General features: G+C 35.5%; 1 protein-coding gene across 3 annotated transcripts in view; it reads right to left on the bottom strand.

Moving 5' to 3' along the window:
* MAP2 (microtubule associated protein 2) overlaps positions 1–17,098 on the bottom strand; it is a 273,363-nt gene that overhangs the window by 54,490 nt on the left and 201,775 nt on the right. The window lies entirely within an intron of this gene.

Here is a 17,098-nt window from a genome sequence, read left to right on the forward strand (position 1 = left end):
TGGGAGTCAAGTTCGTGACATGTTATCTTCCGTTTGGGGGAAAAATAATACTGTTAAAACTTTAAAAACAACTATTTTCTAGTATTAATTTCATAGTGTTAGGAAAACATGAGTATAGGATTGCTCTGGGGGTTTCAATTGGTCCAGTCAATTCAAAAATCTTCCTCTAATAAAGGGCTGTCATCAGTGCAGAGATGGTAGCTTCCCCCACGGAGGATGGCCTTTTCTCAATGGAGGCCTAATCAGCAGATCTCCTGAGTGAGGCTCACCGTTATAGCCTGGCTCCTGGAACAGGAGCAAATTCACTCAGGGTTCAGGTAAAGTTCAGGGAAGATTAATGGTAAACGTGTCAAACATATACAAAAGATAAAGGAAGGCAGTCACAAAATCAGACCTTAAAAATGATAACATAAGAGTTACAATGTGTGTGTGTGATTATATATGTGTATATATATATAATTATATGTACTTAATTTTATAATTATATAATTTCTTTATTCATTCTACAAGTATTTATTAAACGCCTCCATCCATCCTCCCATTCATCCATCCACCCATCTATCGTATCTTTCTATCTAGGAGATTACTGTCTTTTATAGTGTGTATTAGACAAAGTCACATGGACTTTAATTCATAGAAATGTGGGTATAAACTCCAGCATTGCTACTTTCTAGTTACTTCATCCTAGGAATTTTACTCAAACTCACTGAGTTTCAATTCTTCAATCAAAAAATGGAAATGATAATAGTACCCATCTCACAGGTTTTTGTGAGGAACTCAATTACAAAAATATATAACAGGCCTGGCACATCAAAGAACTCAAATAAAAAGAAGATCTCCCACTAGTTCTTTACCAAGATGTTTTTATTTTCTCTCAGCCATATATTGTTCTGAGTCTTCTACCTTTATATTTCTACTTTAAAGAAAGAGCAACAGTGATATGCCCTAAGGGTCCAGCCCAACTAGGCTATCATTATGATGAATATCAGATAATATAGTTAGTCTGCAATCATCTATGTTGATGGCTAAGGGCAGTTTTTTGTTTTTTTTGTTTTTTTCTAGACAAAGCTAGAGGGATGTTATTATTTATTCTCTGGCTTTATACCCACTTCTTTGGCCATGTAGGTTCTGGTCTACCATCTGCTATAGATTGCAGCCAGTAAGTCCCAATTTAGGACTGTCTTCTAGACAGTGTTCCTAAAGGCATGATAACCCCTATCTACTGCTGAGGACAATTAGCAACATGAAACATTCTTTTTGTAATTAAGAGATTAGACATTTTAATTTTTCATTGCTCACTTGTTCTACCTCCTTATTGCCTTTCCTACTTTCTAGTCTAATTCTTTGTTGTTATTTTTTCTTCCAAACATTATACGTATAAAATTTTGAATAGGACTTAGCTGTTCAGAAGATTAAAGATGAATACAGATTATGCATAAATTGAAAAAGTACTATTCATTATACTTCATTGAAAGTTAGCATTGATCTTCACAGCTGAAAACATGACACATCTTACTGTAATCTGAAATTTTGAAAGGCTCGGTTATGTTTCTTTTGAACGTCTAAAATTTTCTGGAAGTGGACACTTTTAGTCTATGTTAGAAATTGTCTTAGTTAAGGAGCTTGTATAATATGTGTTTTATTCTCTCTTTTGTTAATGTCAAGGATTTCGAATTTCAGTGAAAACCTTACAACCAGTATTTGAGTATTAACTTGGTGTTATTTTATTAGCAGTGTCATTATGGTAATGAGACAGTTTTTATAAATAATACAAAAATGGTTCATGATATGGCTGTAAAGTCCCATTATGCCTAAGCAAATGAATAACTTGGAATTGATCTGATAAGTGATCTCCCTGTAAATCAGCTGGAATAAAAACATTAAAAGCCTCATTTTTTTTAAACAAATTCATCTTATAACCTCTAAATAACGTTATTGATGATCGGCTGATATAAAACAAGGGATTTAAAGACACAGCCCAGGGAATAGAGCAACAGGTGATATCATATCATCACTACATAGATAAACAGCTACAGGTAAAAAGTGAAGTCTGTCTTGTAAATGTATTCTGGGTAACAGATATGGGGTCAGTATTCACAAGAGGATCAAAGCAGTCCTCAGTAGACTGAATTGAATTCTGGCAAGAAGAATGTTTTTTCTTGTTATTGGATAAATATATTTGTGGAAACATATACCACCAATAGGAGTAAATAGGTATAAGAAACTAATTGAGGGACTTCCCTGTTGACTCAGTGGTTAAGAATCCCCTGCATCGGGTTCGAGCCCTGGTCCAGGAAGATCCCACATGCCGCGGAGCGACTAAGCCCGTGCGCCACAATTACTGAGCCTGCGCTCTAGAGTCCGTGAGCCACAGCTACTGAGCCCGCACGCCTAGAGCCTGTGCTCCGCAACAACAGAAGCCACCGCAATGAGAAGCCTGCGCACTGCAACAAAGAGTAGCCCCCGCTTGCTGCAACTAGAGAAAGTCCACGCGCAGCAATGAAGACCCAATGCAGCCAAAAAAAATAAATAAATTTATAAAAAAAAAAAAAGCAACTAATTGAGACATGCTCTCATCCACAGGAACCTACTTGATAATACCTCAAAGATATGATGTTAAGATACTTACATTATCATAAATAAGGAATAAGCATCATACTGCAATACAAGGTTATTAAACAAGTTGCTACACTAGGCACTTTTATTTCCTGTCAATATTATTTAATCCACACAGTAACACATTTTCCAGGTTGGAAAACTGGCAAAATAACAGATAAAGGCAATTTACTGTCTCATTTGAATATCATTTTGATTTACATCAGTGCAGTACAAATATTTTATATCATAGTAGATTCTGGTGTCAGAAAATCTGGAATAAAATTCTCTCTTTATCTCTTATTATCTGCAAGTAAGTGACAATCTCTCTAACCCTCAGTTTCCCTATCTGTGAAGGGGAATAGAAGTGATATTCATCTTTTGGTATGTTGTGACAATTAAATGAAATTTATATATCAAGTGTTTATTTAAATTACATATTACTGTTTTAATCACTTTTACAGTCTTGCTATCACCAAGTCTACTATCATCATTTGATTGCAAAATGTAGGTAAAGACCTGAGGGTTTTTGTTGTACATTAGGACGATTCTCTCATTTTTCCCAGTGAGTACTTTCTTGCCTGAATTTTGTGTCACTGTCTAACAGACTCTAGCAGGATCCTGCCACTTATTATTTAAACTAAAATGATAAAGTAAATTTTACTCTACCCTTGTACCATACTATTCAGCATTTACAGTTGGGTTGCAGCCCTCTGTTTTCTTCCATGATGCTGATTCACGCTACACCACTGCTATGCTCTGCTGGTCACATTATTTTATCACATCAAATTTTGTTGCCAGTCTCAGAACCAGTTTTTAGCACCTATTTTTAATTTAGTTATTTTGTTATATTAATCTATCAATATTGTTTCATTGATTTATAATAAAAACAATGGCGTTGAAACTTTCTCTGTGGTCCTGACAATTCCAAGTTTGTCCTGAGCAACACAGGACATTGTTGGTATGCACAGAAGTCTGATTTTGAATGTGTACCTTTTGGGTTTTCATCAGAACCGGCTGTGATTACTTGAACATGTAAAGTCTCATCAATTAGACTGTGAACAAAAAAATCCAAGCAAGTTGGCATATGCCTGAGAACATATTTTTGTTGATTTCTTTCAGGTTGTTTAAGGGAAAAGTAAGAGACATAGACAATAAATTCAACCACATGGAATATAAAAGCCAGCAAGTGTTTCTGCTTTTAAGAATAATGAGCATAATAGTGCTGTGTTAAAAGAAATGACAAGTAAGCCTACCATACACTTGTGAAAGAAGGAAAACAAAACAATTTTAGAACGCTCCTGTCAAGAAAAGGTTTTTCTCAGTAGGGTACAGAATGGTTGCCTAGGAAACCGATGCTAATTGCTGCTGCTGATGGAAACTAGTCAACAAGGAAAGCACTGTGTTCGAAGCGCCCTGCCAAACAAATACCTTAGATAAATTCATAAAAACAGGAAAGAAGGAAAGTTCCTTGCTTCTACTCCTTGCTTAATTTGGAGAGTAAATATTCTCTCTGAAGCTATTTCCTGTAATCAACTGGTGATGAAGGAAATTAAAAGAGCAGATTGGATTTTTGTTGTTGTTTTGTTTGTTTCTCTGGCACCTTAGCACTTATTAAAGAGGCCTGTGTTGGCATATCCCTCGCTAGTCAGACTCCCATTGATTCCAAAGGGTCACCCCGGCCAACACTACAGCTGTAGATCTCTGCATACCAGCTTTTTCAAAGATTTCTTCCTAAGATTTACTGACTAAACCCAGGATAAATTTAATCTATGGGGGGAAATGCTTTTGCAGTAAAGTTAGTCTATGGAGATAAATGCACTTAAGATACACGATCATGACTGCACAAAGTTTATTCTGATGGGTACTTAAATTTAAGAGAATTTATATCGCATCCACTATAGATGATGGAACTATGCTTAGTCATTACGGGGGCTACAAACATGAGTAAGACATGGTGTTCCTACATTAAAATTGTGCTTGAAAGAGGGGCAATCTCATTGAAGGGCATGGTTTTGTTTTTTAAGATTTTTCTAGTAATGGCCACCGATTTTAGCTGATCTCACCATAATCACTCATATGGTCCTCTTCTGAAATGCATCTGGGCTAGGATTAGGAGTACGGTGTACGATTATAGGAGAATTTTCCCTCTTTCGCTCTCTTTTTTCCTATTTCAACCTGTGTGCTTAAATCCATAATCTTGTTTAGACTGACAATTTAATTTACTCAAATGAAATTTTTAGAACTTGGATAGAATTGACCTAACATTTAAATTTAGTCAAAGGGAAAGGCTTAGTAAATTAAGATGGTTATCAGTGAAAGCATACTGCAGGTTAAGGATATTGTAGTATGGAATCAAAAGTAATTAGAAAAGCAAAGCATGGATCAAAAATAGTACCTACTGGAAAATTTTACTTGTAATTTTAAGGGTACAGCAGAAGAAATATAGTAAGCAAATATGGTCTAGCTTTATACTTACATATTCTAGTTAAAGATTTGTGCTGTTGTTGGTGTTGGGGGATCCCAATATAGTAATGTGTGTATATTTATATTGTTGTTTGTACTTCATATATTAAACATTTACTAATTAAATCAGCTTGTAATATTTTATTGATCTTAAATTAATTTGAGAAAGAAATGTCTTGGGGAATATGCCCCTCTGAAAATTTCAAATAGCTTAATATTAATAAATTGAATGCAATAATTAAGGCACTGAGGGAATTGATAAAATGCTTTTAGAGCTTTGAAACGCTCAGTTTCGCATTTTGTCAAAACCATTACAAATGTACTACTTCTTGTAGACTTTGAGAATTTGGATTATCTTCTGCATTATCTTGAACACATCACACTCTTGAAGGAAGGTAGCATAAGACATTATTAATAACATTGATGAAAAGGTGAAATATCAATAAAACTAAGAGAGCTTGAAAAAATTCATCCTTAGAGTAACTGTGGGATAAACAATACAAAATGTACCGTGTGTGCAGAACAGCACTTGCGTACACGTGTGCTTATGTGAGTGTGAGTGTGTGAATTTTGCATATATGTGTGTGTGTGAATTTACGTATGTGCCATCATTCATGCACATAAGGGTCTCTCCGTGTCTTCAAAGCTTCATCTGTATTTGGGTACCTCAAAGGACTTGGGCACGAGGCGCAAGTCTAAGATTTCATATGGGGAAATCATTGCTTCTACAGTTGCAAAACCTAGGAATGTCTGAGGCAGAGGATACAATGGAAAAATGGAAAAACATTCTAGATTCCAAAAAAAGTCACTGGAGTGAACTTTTAAAGTATAAGTGCTCCATACACCAGGAAGAGTCTTTACTAGTTACCCCTATTAATTTAAATATTTCATCTAGGGAAAAACTGTTACAATAAAATGGTAAAAATCACCGGCTTAGCTACCTTTTGTTTGCTCCTTCTAACTCATTCCCAGCATAATAACTTAAGTAAATCTTTGGAGGCCTTGTGACCTAGAAGCATACGGAATTTAGGAACTATGTGATGAGAAAATCACGTTGTTCACAATACATCATAGGGTACACTCAATCAGCAAATAGATAAACCAACATAACTTCTGTGTAATTACAGTTTGATTAAGCCTCTAGTCCTAACATCATTCTGAGAATGAACGTGCAGATAGCAACATAACAGCATCTACCTTATGTGCTTTCTTCTTAGCCAGTCTCTCGTGAACTGTAAATATTTTAAATAAGTGATTCTCCATCTTCTATAACTGCCTATTTTATTTTTGCCATTGGAGCTCTATAAAATATTGTCCACAAATATTCTCTTTATATCAGCCCTAAAAGGACTTGGCAGACTTTAAGTCACTAAGTGCACATGGTAATTCTTTATAATTTTCAAATTATAACTGAATATATATAACCTGAGAACAATGTTTCAATTATACTGTGGGTAAAGGGACAATGGAATTAATTACATTGTGAAATTCTGAAAACTAAAATGCTATGGTGAAAAAGAAAACAAAAGAAAATGAGAAGATAATTTTGAGTCATCCTTCTTTTATCCTTTACTAATGTTTGTTAAATTAAGCTCAGTCACAACCTGAGAGAAGGAGGACCGCTTCCCTGGAAAAATTCCAAACAAGCAAAACTGTTGATAGTTAAAGACTTTTTTCCATGGTGTCTGAGTAGCAAAATCAATAGACTTTGCAAGTGAGAAAATAATTTTTTAAAGTAAGAAAATAAGTGTTAGGTCCAATGTTATATTTGTACTATTATGATAGTATTTAAAAAGCAAAGACTTTAATATAATTTAAAAATTTCTTTATGCCAAAAATTATTCTAGAATATAATTTTCTTTTGTGTTCTGGATTAATACATCCCATGGAAAATACTATTAAATGATTTTCTCTCCAATCATGGGATACAAAAGTTCATTATGTTAAGACAAACAAGAACAATAATAGTAATTTCAAAGTTATCTTCAGAAAATTTAAAATAACATACAAATCCTACTTTAGCAAATGCCCCTTAGGGATCTGTTGAAATAAAATTTTACATTGATGATTTTGCTTCAATGTTGTTTACTTATTTCAGCCTATACCTCTTCTCTGGGTAGTGGGTCTCATTGATACCAAGCACACCTCTAGAAATACTTGCCAATTGTGGGTGCCAAGGGTGATATATCGCACTTAAAACTGTCAAAATATTCATTCTTTATTTGAAGACACTGACGCTTTATATCAGAAAGCAAATGATATCTAGGAAGCATAAAATTGTAACTCATTATGGCAATAGCTCTGGTTGTTCTACTGTAGGAATGCAGCAGAAAGAGAAAGGTAGATCAATTTTGATGGAGTGGCAGTGTTGAGAAAAATGCGAGAATGTAATGCTAGCTAGGTAGGTAGCCTAACATGGGGCAAGGCAACTGCGCTTTGCAAATGGCATTGAGAGTGGGATCCTGGGCATATGTGGTATCTGCAGGTGACTGCTGACAACCTGAAGAAAATGAAGAAATAAGATTCAGGAAGCAAATGGGAAGGTGCTCAAGGCAAGTTCTATTTACTTCATAATTTAGCTTTGGATTGGCAGATGCTACTGTAATCATACGCTATGCAAAGTCAAAAAACACAGAGCTTCATTTGGCATAAAAAACACAGTCCTGGGGAAGAGTTATAAGGGGCTCCCTGATAATATGAAAATTCAAGTTTCCTAAAAAGGTCCTGAATTTTTCTTAGTAAAATATAGCAATGAAAATTCAATTTACTATGAAAATATCTATTATTTTCTTCCTGACATATAAAAAAAAATTTCTAAATCAGGACTTGTATTTTTTCAAAATGAAATTACAATTTCAATATTTCATATACAATAGCCCTGATTAAGAAGAGGCTGGCCAAGTTTTGGTTTTAAGAATATGACCCAAAATAGCTTGGTTTCTCTGATTCATTTTCATTCCCCTGCTACATTATCAGTCACTCCTTCCCAACTTTTACAGAGGTCCTTCACCCTTAAAAAATGTTTTATTTGAGCTTGTACTTGGGTCTGATTTCCTAAAGAGAAGTTTGTTGTATAAGTAAGAACTCTTACGAAACCAGGGAACTTTGTGCTCTTTTTTTTCTTGGATAATTCTGAAATGCAACGTGAAATGCAGAAGCAGGGCTGACTTGGTCTGACAGTAACAAGGTGATCAAAAGCTACGGGAAGAGAAGTTCAGTTTTAATGCAATCATTATATTATTTGAAGCATTACAGTTAAAATTTTATAGAAAAAAATAAAAGAAACACCTTGACATTTTAATCAAATAGATATTAAAAATACTTTCTAACATTTTCCACAGACCTAACGAAGAAAGGCATTTTGTATTTATAGTTTTTTTCACACCTATTTACATCAGAGAACATAAGGAAGAGTTGAAACACCATTATCTGAGCATAGGAGACTCAAGCATTTCTAGTTAGAATTGAAGAAATGCTCATTATTTTAAAATTTACTTTAAAAAAGTTAGACATAATTTGGGAGGTTTTTATTCCTTCACTTAAAAAAAAAATAAATCAACCTTCTCCGGTGATTCCAGTCCTAAGACGCTAAATTATCAGCTAGGGTAGCTTCAATTCACTCATAAACAGTGAAATCCAACTAGAAAGGAAACGTGTGTCACCAAAACAGCCAAATCCTTGAGCAGTGTTTTCAATACAGCATTCAGATCATATGTGCAAGTTCACTGTGGTCCAAAAGCATTTCAAGTACTAAATTTTTCTTAGGTCGGAGAGCAGATATTTTCACGAGGTCAGAAATCACTGTTATCTTGATTGAATGAACTTCCTCTCCTAAAATGTGACTTTTGAAAGTGGCATCTGTATTTGCTTCAAATCCATTTCTCTGTTTCTTGTTTTACTATGATCAAGACATAAGAATTGGGTGAGAACTGGCCTGGAGGACTATCTTACATGCTTTGTGACTTAGGCCAAATTAGTGCAATTTTCTTTTTGAGAAAAGGAAATTCTGGTAAAGCTCTCAGGGGAGGTTTATTCCAATCTTTTCAGTGCATTAGTCACAAACCTTGGTTTTTCAAGCTGATGAGAAAAACAGCCAATAGGTAATTTTTAAAGAAAGAGAAAAATATAATTTGGCTTTAAGGTAAAGAATAGCAACGTGCAAAATGCAACAAGGAGAAAAAGTATCCAATGAATTGATTCATTTCAAAAATTGCTTATAAAAGTAATAGTAGTTGTTTTTCTTGTCCTTTTATTATTTTCCTCCTTGGAGAAAAAGAAAGTCCTCTAAATACTGAAAAAATTAATGATTAGAATTAGAAAATGTAAATGGGAGCATCTTTCATTTTAATATGTCAAAAAGAAAAAAAATTATCGATTACGAACAGCTTTTATCATTTTTTAAAATAACAAAACTAGAGAAGTATATCTAATTGAAATTGAAATATTTTCCCTAAAGTTAGTGAATAAATATCCCTGTTATTCAATAGGGAAATGCTGTTTATTACCTAAGAACTTATCATTTTCAAATAATTTTATAGACTCACAGATGAAGTAGAGTAAAAAAGAACATTGGTGATATTTTATTCAGGTTAACCTTCAAAAGCAGGATACATAACATCTCTCCAAGATAATACTGGTATATTCCTTTACAGAAGTATAATTAAGCCTATGATTTAGAACATCAATTTGCTTTAAGATTCAGTTTGTCCATTTGTCAGAAATGAAATTTGTGTGACCTCCTGATCTATAGCAGTGAGGCAATCCTTACCTTACAGCCAGAGGATAGGATCAACAAAGACGTTCATTTTAGAGTTTTGTTTGCAGGATATTTCAGTATCATTTTCTATCGAGGCCAACTCTATTACATGAGGCTCAATTTTGCAGGAATGAACAAGAAAAGTTGTTCAATATCTGTATACTTCTTAGCTGTTAGGTTATTGATGTCTCTTAGAAAGGTCATTTATCCTGTTTTTTCATATTCTTCCCAGTTCAGCTGTTTTCATCATCAAGACAATATTTCTAATCAAATGTCTTACTGCTATTTTAAGTCAAAGATATATTTTCTTTCTTTGCTTCAAACCTTCACTCCTATTTTCAGAACATATCAGAACATATCAAGTCTTCTGCTATATCCCTCCATGACATTCCCTTTATAACCATATTTCAGAGTTCCTACTTGATTGTCCTAATCAAGTTCTATAGTCTTTACTTTGAAGCTAGCCTCCTCTCGTTGTTCCTCCATCTGCCTCTTTAGTTCCAGTATTCCTTTCTAACATCATCTTTCCCACAAATGTATTGCTTACACTGTGGTGTAATTTTTGTAGCCCCATTTTGTTGATGTCATTTCCATTCTCAAAACAGAACATGGATACTAACGCTCTTTTTCTTTATCTCACTTCAAAAAAATGTTTATTAGCACCTACTATGGAACATAAGCATTGCATTATATACCAGAAGGAACATGAAGATGAATGAAGCACAGCTTCTACCTCAAAACACGTAGAACCTAGTGATGGGGATTAAAACAAGTAACAAGTAACCTCAGTAAAATGTTCTGATATGATCGATGCTATTATTAGCAAGATATAAACATGGTACATGGGGATGTTTGAAAGAAGAAGAGATTCATTTGAGAAAATAAAATTAATCAGCTCTGGATCTTTGAACATGGACTTCTGATAATCTCTTCTGTTGTATGTACCCTTTCAAAATATTTTTCCATCACTTGTTTCACGATGCTGCACACGAATGAAACCATAACAGATTGCTTGGGCAAATTATCTTTGCTTGCAAAAGAGAAGATTGTTAGTTCAATCAAAGGACTGACCATTCATGCTAGAGTCACTTATGCAAGAATCAGAGGTGCTCAGCTCCCAGCACCGCTTGGACCTATGTTTCCAAACACAAAATCTGGACTGAAAATATTGAGTCTAATTTTCAGGCTGCTGAGGCCGAATCATCTCTATTATACATGATTTTTCTCTGAACCTGGATTCCTCCCTTGGTATCCATTTTGCCTAATATCTTCTGAAGTTTGAGTTTTGCTGAAATCAACTGTAAAAGCAGATATTTAACTCTCATTTCTGTGTTCTAATAACCACCTACCATTTGCATATTTGTTCAAAGTTGCCATGAGAGCCTAGGACATATGCTTTCCTCTTTCTCTGCTTATCAGCTTGGCTGGTTTTAGAACTGTATTTTCTCTGAGGGTTGTTGAACGGTGACTCATTCCGTGAGGCGAGTAACACAGTGAGAGGGCAGCGAGCATGCCGTGTCCTTTTCCCCTGGGGGCTCATGATGCCAAGTCAGATCATGCTTCAACTACCAGGTCTGCAATGCAGCACCAGTTGTTCTGTTCATCTGCTCCTGGTATGAATTTCCAGGCTCCCCAGACAGTCAAAGCAGTGTTTTACGTAACATGCTAAGGTGCAGTGAAGTGTGAGAGAGCAAGAGGGCTTGATATACTGAAGCAGAAAGTCAGTTCATCTCAAGTAGCTCGGGGAGAAAAGAGGGAGGTGTGATGACTGTTTGGTACTCCCCAGCCTACTAACCTCCCAACAGCAATAAAATCAAACCTGAAGCCAACCCTCAAGGGGGTATTTGGTATACAGAGACAGATGCTTTTCTCAGGTATATACAAGCAATATAATCAATTTATATATACATCATACTTTTCAAAAAACACATTATTGATTGATGATGAATACATTCCCCAGATATTAGGGAAACTTATTTGTTCCAAATTAGTATTAAAGTTTTTCTCATCTTTTTTTTTTTTTTTGTCTTTTCTCTTTTGTGAGGAGAGAATGCTTAGAAATTGAACAAGGGACAGATAAAGGCTGTGCATAATCCTAACCAAAACACGGGCTTAGAGGGTTGAAAAATGAATCAAGGAAAACTTGTTTCCATGACTGATTACTGTCATCTACTCACTACGAATAAAAAAGATTTTATGAACTGCTTAGAGATCTTCTCTTAGTGGAGATTTTAAAAACCTCAAATAATTGGAATATATTAAAAGAAAAATATGATGACCCACCATGACAGCAAATTAGGAGAAAATCTGATAAGGTCTGAAAAATACAGGATTAGGAGAAAGGCTCAAGTAAAAACTACAATGGTATTAAATTATATTTACATCTAGAAACAAGCGAGACAATAATTTTTACAAGTAGTTCTGCATTATTCTTAGCTCAAATCTGTTGCATTGATTAAGATTCAAATTCAACACAATTTTTCAAAGTGTCAGTAGACCAAACAAAATGATAAAATAGGTTTTTTTTAAAGTGTTTGTGACATGGTTCTGACATTTAACACAAAACAAGACAATAAAGAAAAGAAAATGATTTCCGCAAGTGCATGGGAGGAATTTTCTGGAGGACCATACATGGGAGTAAATGCGTATGCAAATTAACCTTAATTTTAAAATATCATATTATATTGTGTTACATCGAGCCTTGCTTTTCACAACTTGAAGTGTTTGTAGGCAATTAAAATTCCAAGGAATAAAATCATGTTTTATTTGTTGCATCATTGGGTTTAGTTAAAAGGAGTCTAGAGAAACCAAGTTTTCCTTAAATTTTGTTTCATAATTACCGGCTTAAGACAATCACATTCTACTCTAAGACTTCGGCTGAAGAGCAAAGAAAGATATAAGGTAATTTTTTATAGGAAGAACTACCCTCTAACTGCACATTTAAATAAACAACTGTATCTGGTACCTGTCTTTTCTTCTAATTTGTAAAACATTATACGCTCTAGTTAGCAATACCTGCTATAAACAAGCTCATACCTTACCAAGGTTCTTTATGACAATGTCCACGCAAGCTAGCCCCCAGTTAGGTTCAGATCCTTCTATTTACCAACAAGACAAGTCACAGATGATTGAAGCCAATCTCCAAAACTGCCTTCAAATAGTATAGAGACCACATAGGACAAAGCAAACGTGACAAATACAAACCTCATGCCTTTTCTATCAATCCTTGTCTTTCTCACTCTTTCTAGCCCCCGATGCCTAACCTTTCGAAGGAAAACATTGAAAAGATCCCCATTCTCTGTCCTTATCCATCTGCGCCGCCGGGCCAGACACTCTGCAGTGAGGCTGTGTGCTTTTCTGCAGATCCGCCCTGAATGCTAAATAACTGCTCAGCACACTCCTCTCTGTGGAGCTCAGGGAAATGGCAGCCAGAGCAATGAGTGGTTGGCATGACAACAAGGAAAGGAAAATCTGCAACCTCTTGTACTGTTAGGCCAGCTTGTTTATCTGCCTTAGGGGTCGTGCGGATGCCTTCAGTCGTTTCACAGGAGAAATGGTCCTGTACTATTTCGCTCTGCCTACGTTAATATATATTACATACCATATGCCACAGTTTAAATGGGATGGTGACTCCTACCAGTAACTCTCAAATCTGGGGATGGAGGAGGGGAGAATGGGGAGGTCAGAAAAGGCTGAATTTTCCAAGATCGAAAAGGGAAAGAAAGAAGTTTAAAGGTATATTCATATTTTTGCTTGTAAGTGATGACAACATTTTTCTCCACTGTGCATTTTCAAGCTTAAATTTATAATTTCAGCAACAATAAACTTAGATATCCGACTATGTTCGTGACTTGGCTGCTTGAGTCATGCAGATGTGAAAGGGCAGGCCAGGCTTTAGAAGGCGCATCTCCATTGGAAAACTCTAGAAAAACTGACCATGGATAACCCAGAAGAGCTTTTACAGATCTCACTGCTTTGACAGGGAGTAGACCTGGGAAGAATCCAGGGAAATGTTGGGGAAACACAGCAGCCCTGGGAAATCAAGGGGCAGTTACTGAAGGAATGCCCTTGAATCTTTAAATTTACTCAAAGAGATACCTGATGCTGGCTTTTGATGATCATGAAGGCACTTTATACTGTGACTGGTGTTTTTACTAGTATTCAAAGCATTGTAACTTAAAACAGTCAAAATCACGAAAGCATGATTTTAAATACTTCAAAGTTTTGCTATCTGTAAACTTCTCAGAATTGCCTCCTTTCTTTCTCCATTCACGCTGAAAACTGGGAATAAAGGTCTCATTTTCTGTCATGCTTCAAGGTACATGGATGTGACCATTCTGCAATGGAAGAAGAATTGCCTTCTTTGGCTATCACTGGTAACAGCTGCAGCTGGGCGTGTGGCTCTGAATCAGGCTGCGTGGGGCAGTGGTAAGATCACTCGCCTATAAAGCAGGAGACCTGCATGTTGGCGGTAGCCATGTGATCTTGGATGGGTTGCTAAACCCATAAAGAGGAGTGTGAAAGGTCAGCTTACAAGCTAACATCCAGTTATCTTGATATTATCATGATATGAATTCTCATATGAGTTTGGGCCCCACCCACGAATAAGAAGCTTAAAGATGAGTCTCCTAATTTTCACTCCGAGTTCAAACTCTAGAGCGACCAAAATGCATTCTGCTTGCTTTCTTCAACGAAGATAAGGTGGAAAAGAGAGGAAGGGTTTATTACAAGACTTTACTCTTATTATTCATGTAGGGAAAACAATTTAAAAATGACTGCTTTAGTCACATGTTTTATTCACTTATCAATAATAATAACTTTACTAAATGGCCTGATTCTCAATGTTTTCTCACTTCTTTTGCTAGGCTTCTGTGGCATGGCTTCTAAAAAGGACACGTCAATAAACAAATGTAAGAAAAATTCTTAAAGTAATAGGTGAGCATTTAATACTATCTACCTTTCCATGGATTAGCTTTAAATTGGAAGCTAATTTCGAAAGAGACAAAGATCTAGAAGGGTAAGCTGTAAAGAAATATAATGTAAAGTATAATTTCCTTCCAGCTCTTCCTGTGCAACTCCTACCCTCCTGCTGCCTCCCCCACCACCTCAGGGCATAAGATCAAAGATAAGCTGACTATGGCCTTGTACCTTTACAAATTAAAAGTTATTATGGCCCAGAAATGAAGGTGCACATTGAAAAGGGTAGATGAGAGACAATGAGGTAGACCTTTGGGTGAAGTAAGCCCACTCTGATAAAGGAAGGAAGAAGGAGGGGGAACTGATGATTACAATTCATTTGTTATGTGATCTTGTTTATAGAGATAAAAATAAACAATGTTGAGGAAAAGGTTTATTTCTCAGAATGAAGAGAAGGCTACAGCAAAGAAGGAAAGTAGAAGAAAGGTCTTCAGCTTTAACCAGGAATGGTCTGGACACGATAGCATATAGCTGAGGATGTCACTGGGAAACGTTTCATGTTCACAATGTCCTGAGAAATATCCATTATAGGGGAAATTGCAATATACCAATACATTATATGGAATGATAAAAGAGTGGGCTAATATATAGCCTGGTCCTCTTTCAAATAATCACCTCAAATTATTGATATAATGCCAGCTCGTATCAATGGTCTCCATCATCAAAGGACAGCATTTTTAAAGAACATATCTAAGATTTGAGAACATTTCTTTTTACTGGGGATAACTTTTGTTTGTGATTTGTGAAACAGTTATATATAAACCATCATAATATAATTTATTCTTTTATTAAGCTAAAGTTTGGAGAGAAATTTAATTGCACATTAACTTATCACTGGGAAATCCTCTGTGGGTATGAGAAGATAATATTTTACACTTTTTCCTCTCCTACTGCTTTCCACATGTGGATAATTGATGGATTCAATACTTGGCCTGTTCTTTCTGGAGGGACATTGATTTAAAATCACATCATAATTTGGACTGAAACATCACTCTGGTAACCTAGAGCAGGCTGTTTACACAACCTTTGTCACTTTGAATATACGTACAAAACTTACATAATTAGTCTCCCAAAGGTAATGTAATATTCATTTGATATATATTAAGATGAATTCAAAACTGTCTCTGGATGGTCCTGAACCCACAATTTAAAGAAACATCTGTTAGTCTCTTTTTCATTTATATTATTTTCTCAAAGAAGCTGGCAAGGACACACTGACCTGGCAAATACATTTTTCTGATGCTCTTAAATAATTAAGACCATTGAAAAAAATGAAATAGTGAATGACGTTGGTTCTCTACTGGTTGACCAAGCATGCTACAGTGGTTTTTTTACTTGAGTATGTAATAAGCCTCCATAATAGTCAGTGAGAGTCAACTAGGGAGAGTTCAAGAGACGAAATAAGACTTTCCAATAGTTTTCACCATTAATTTGAAAAGGACTTTCTTCTTTTTGCATCATTCATTCAACCACTCACTCAACACACATTTATTGAGTCCTCGAGGTATAATGTCAAGTGCTGCGGGGGACGATGATGAGAAAAATCTTGGTCTCACGTTATCTCCTTCCTTCCCACAACCATTTTGTTCTAACATGTCCTCAACTCTTTGTGCCTCAATCCCTTCAAAAGTTTCCCAGTTGGTGCTCCTGACACCCAAGTCCCACCCTCTTCAAGTTGAATTACACTCAGCTGTAGAAAAATATTCCTAGACCCAGAGTGCCCTGTTGTCCATATAGATACAACTACCACCACTGATAATCATAATAACAATAATGGTAATTAATAGACTATTTCTTGAGTCATTCATTTTATATACTCTACTATCTCTTTCAATCCTCCTTGTAACCATGAAAAGTAAAAATAATATTTTTATTTCATTCTTAACCACAATTTCTTACTAATGCGACATTTGTGCCTATAGGGCATTGTACAGCTTTTCAAATCTTTGAATTAGATTGGACACTGCCACCCTCTTTTTCCATTCCACATACATCTCTGCAGGGTATTTGTTATTTTGTCACAGCAACTGCCAAAATGCAGCTTCACAAAGACAGGGCATCTTGAAAAGGAATGTGGTGTGATCTAGTAGTGATATGGAACTATCTTGAACTAATAGTTCATGTAGTATTTGAAAGCCATTGAGTATCACAGTGTTTCTTCTGAGTATTTAGAACACTCTGCCGTACTCTTGTGCCTTTGCTTATATTATGTTCTCCTTTAAGCATTTGTATATTAGTTCTTAAAAAGCTATCTGAGGAAGTATTAAGTGGTTCCTGTGTATGTATGTGTGTGTTTGTTTTCTT

This window comes from Lagenorhynchus albirostris, chromosome 6 (genome assembly GCF_949774975.1).
Source record: "Lagenorhynchus albirostris chromosome 6, mLagAlb1.1, whole genome shotgun sequence".
Taxonomy (NCBI): domain Eukaryota; kingdom Metazoa; phylum Chordata; class Mammalia; order Artiodactyla; family Delphinidae; genus Lagenorhynchus; species Lagenorhynchus albirostris.